Here is a 4,162-nt window from a genome sequence, read left to right on the forward strand (position 1 = left end):
GTGGCTCTGAGGCTATTTACATTCAAACCACCACAGATATATAATATGAAAGTGTTAATGGAAGTTCTGTCAGTTATTTTTCATGTTTCTGATGAAGCTCTTCAAAACATAAGTTTTTAATTTCAGGCTGGAGAGATGGCTTAGCGGTTAAGCGCTTGCCTGTGAAGCCTAAGGACCCCGGTTCGAGGCTCGGTTCCCCAGGTCCCACGTTAGCCAGATGCACAAGGGGGCGCACGCGTCTGGAGTTCGTTTGCAGAGGCTGGAAGCCCTGGCGCGCCCATTAAATAAATAAAATAAATAAATAAATAAAATGAACAAAAAATATTTAAAAAAAAGAAAAAAATAGATAAATCAAACTTTATCAAAATTAAAAACTTATTTTTTTTTTAAAAAAATTTTATTTATTTATTTGAGAGCGACAGACACAGAGAGAAAGACAGATAGAGGGAGAGAGAGAGAATGGGTGCACCAGGGCCTCCAGCCACTGCAAAGGAACTCCAGATGCGTGCGCCCCCTTGTGCATCTGGCTAACGTGGGACCTGGGGAACCGAGCCTCGAACCGGGGTCCTTAGGCTTCACAGGCAAGCGCTTAACCGCTAAGCCATCTCTCCAGCCCTATCTCTTTTTTCTTATATTGCTGGTACTATTGGTGCTGCATTTTATTGGTGCCTAGCCAGAGTTATAAAAACTTACTGTTATTTTATTTCCACATGCTTTTAATTTATATTCTTGTATTTGATTATTTTGGGTTAATTTTTGTGTATAGTGTGAAATAGGATTCAACTTTCTTTTCAATTTTAATTTTTTTTGAATTTTTATTTATTTATTTTGAAAGGCAGAATGGGGAGGAGAGAAAGAATAAGCACACCAGGGCCTGTAGAGCCCCTGCAAACAAACTTCAGACGCATGTGCCACCATGTGCATCTGGCTTATGTGGGTCCTGGGGAATTGAACCTGGGTCTTTAGGCTTCACAGGCAAGTGCCTTAACTGCTAAGCCATCTGTCCAGCTCTATTTTTATACTTTTTATTTGGACAATTTTCATACATGTATATAGTGTATTTTGATCATAATCTCTTCCCATTGTCCTCTTTTGTACTTTCTTCATTATACCCTTCCCACGCACCAAATTTATTCTTATAAAAACCCAGTTGTCCCACCTGTGATTTCTTAATATTATTTTCTCTAGGAAAAAGTCTGAAAGTTTTCCTCACAAGTAATTTTTGCAGCCACATTCCCACATTATTCCCAATGATACCATTACTCTTATACCAACTACAAGCCTGGGGCTACTCATGCCCTTGCTTTGAATCTTTGAGCTCTATGGGCTGCTTATTGCTATTACTCTCAGAACATTGATTCATGATTTCAATGTCCATAGAGATGTTTATTCTAGTCAAGTATTTTTTTTTTTTAACTTAACCTCTCTGTCCTCACTGATTTTGTCCTATCGCTCACTTTAGCACTTTATTTCCTAGGTCACATTCTAGACCAGTAGGTCTCAGTTAGATTTAGAATTAGTTCCCAATTAGAATTATCTAGAGAACTTTTAAGTAATCCCAGTGACAGGCCCTTCCAACCTAATTATCTGAAAATCCCCTGGACTGTAGAATGTATGTCTAATATGTTGCCAGGTTTGAGGCACACTGTCCTAGGCATTGCTGTCAACAATCACTTAAATCAATCATTTTCTTACAATGCTGTGACTCAGATTTCAACCGAGGTTGCTGCAGCCACAACGGAGAGAACTAGCCGCTATATGATCATGGCGAGCCCCTGGGAACCCTGAATCAATCATTTTTTCTGTTTATTTTATTTTTAATTTATGAGAGAGAGAGACAGAGAGAGGGAGAGAGAGAGAGAGAGGGAGAGAGAGAATGGGTGCGCCAGGGCCTCCAGCCATAGCAAATGAACTCCAGATGTGTGCGCTCCCTTGTGCATCTGGCTTGCGTGGATTCTGGGGAATTGAACCGAGGTCCTTTGGCTTTGCAGACAAACGCCTTAATCACTAAGTCATCTCTCTGGCCCTCAATCATTTTCTTATAACAAGTATTCTACTTTACAGTGACTTCCCATTTTCCATCTTATTCCTTTGAATGTCCTTACAGCAGCGAGTCCCTTGGAGCTACAGTCCATCATTTATCTGAGCATCTTTTCATTTTGCTCACACCTCTGACTCTACTTCCTTTCAGTGATAGTCAGTTATGTTGGTGGTCCCCAATGAATCGCGCCTCTGTGCACTTATACCTTTGTGTAATCCCCTTTCCTTTGAAATGGTGTTAGCCATGTGACTTGCTTCACTCCTGACATTCAGAGGAAATGACACTCTTCCTTGACACTGCTCCTAGTTCCTTGACGGAGCAGCCCTGTGGGAAGAGCACATATGGAAAGGCCATATGCAGGAGAGTCCTTGCAGGATCATGATGTTCAGCTGAATCCAGGAACTCACATGTGTAAACGTTAGAAGCTCTTTGGTTAGGACTAAGGTCTATTATTTCCTGGGAATGATTGTCCGTGGCTGGCCTTGGCTCTGTCTTCTGACCTTTTCTTCCCCACTGTGCTCCCGAGCTTGCTTTCTTCTCTTAAAAGACAGCCTGCTTTTTCTTTTTTATCCTGCTGCCTGTATATAGAAGTATAGCACTGCAAAGGCCTCCCTCCCTTCCTTCCTTCCTTCCTTCCTTCCTTCCTTCCTTCCTTCCTTCCTTCCTTCCTTCCTTCCTTCCTCCCTTCCTTCCTTCTTTCCTTCTTCCCTCCCTCTTTCTTCCTTTCTTTCTTTCTTCCTGTCTTTCTTTCTTCTTTCTCTCTTTCCAGTAATTATTCCTTCAAATACTGGCACTTTTGCTCATATAGTTTCCTTATAACACTATTGGTTTTCCATATATCTTAACTATCTATCTGTCTATCTGTCTATCTGTCTGTCTATCTATCTATCTATCTATCTATCTATCTATCTATCTATCTATCTATCTATCTATCTATCTATCTATCTATCTATCTATTTACTGAACTAAGTGATATTCTGAATTTCTACTGAGACTACTAAGGGACAGTGCCCTTAAGTTTCTTAGAAGCTGTATTTTTCAGTTTCTTGAGGCAGTTCTTGAGACGTTTCTGAGGTCCTAACAAAAGGGTTTGTAGCTTTTCTCTTCGCTGTTCTCTGGTTCTGAAGGTTTCTGTATTTGCTCTTGCCCAGAAGTCATTTCTGTGGTTTCTCTTTCTGTTGTTGAGATATTGTCTCACTAAGCTGCTCAGGCTGGCCTCAGACGTGTGAACCTGCTGTGCCAACCTCTCAAATAACTTGGATCACTGGCATGTGCCACCATGCTTAGCTTCAAAAGCTATTCCCTTTTTTCTTTTCTTTTTTTTAAAAATTTTTTTTAAAACTTTTTGTTTATTTTTATTTATTTGAGAGCAACAGACAGAGAGAAAGAGGCAGAGACAGAGAGAGAGAATGGGTGCACCAGGGCCTCCAGCCACTGCAAAGGAACTCCAGATGCGTGCGCCCCCTTGTGCATCTGGCTAACGTGGGACCTGGGGAACCGAGCCTCGAACCGAAGTCCTTAGGCTTCACAGGCAAGCGTTTAACCGCTAAGCCAACTCTCTAGCCCCCTTTTTTTATTTTCTTAAATAACTATTAATTTATGTAGAGACAGAGTTTTTAGTCCAGACTATGAGACTTGTTATGTAACTGAGGATGTCCTTGAATTTTTATGGCCTTTAAAAATGTGTGTGCATGGCATGTATACATGTGTATATGCATGTTCATATATACATGAGTACACATGTGTGCAAGCACATATGCACATGCATGTTGAGGACAGAAGTTGATGTCAGGAGTTTTCCTCAATCATTCTCTGTCTTATTTTTTTAGTACAGGGTCTCACTGTAGTAGACAGCTTCAGGTCACTGGGATGAACTTCCAAACCAGACACAGTTATGGAAAAAGGAGAAGATCGAGGGGAAGTTCCACAATAGCAGAAGAAGCTGGCCTGCTTTCACAGGTCCAAGTAGAGAGAGAAAGTCACTAGCCACACCAGCACCATAAACAAGCACAATTAGGAACTCCAGGCAAAACTCAGACACTTTGCATTTTTTTAGACACCTTTGGGCTGGGCCCTAGGATCCACCCACTGTGACACTTCCTCCAGTCAGGTGGCTGCAGA

The sequence above is a fragment of the Jaculus jaculus genome, chromosome 2 (assembly GCF_020740685.1).
Source record: "Jaculus jaculus isolate mJacJac1 chromosome 2, mJacJac1.mat.Y.cur, whole genome shotgun sequence".
NCBI lineage: Eukaryota > Metazoa > Chordata > Mammalia > Rodentia > Dipodidae > Jaculus > Jaculus jaculus.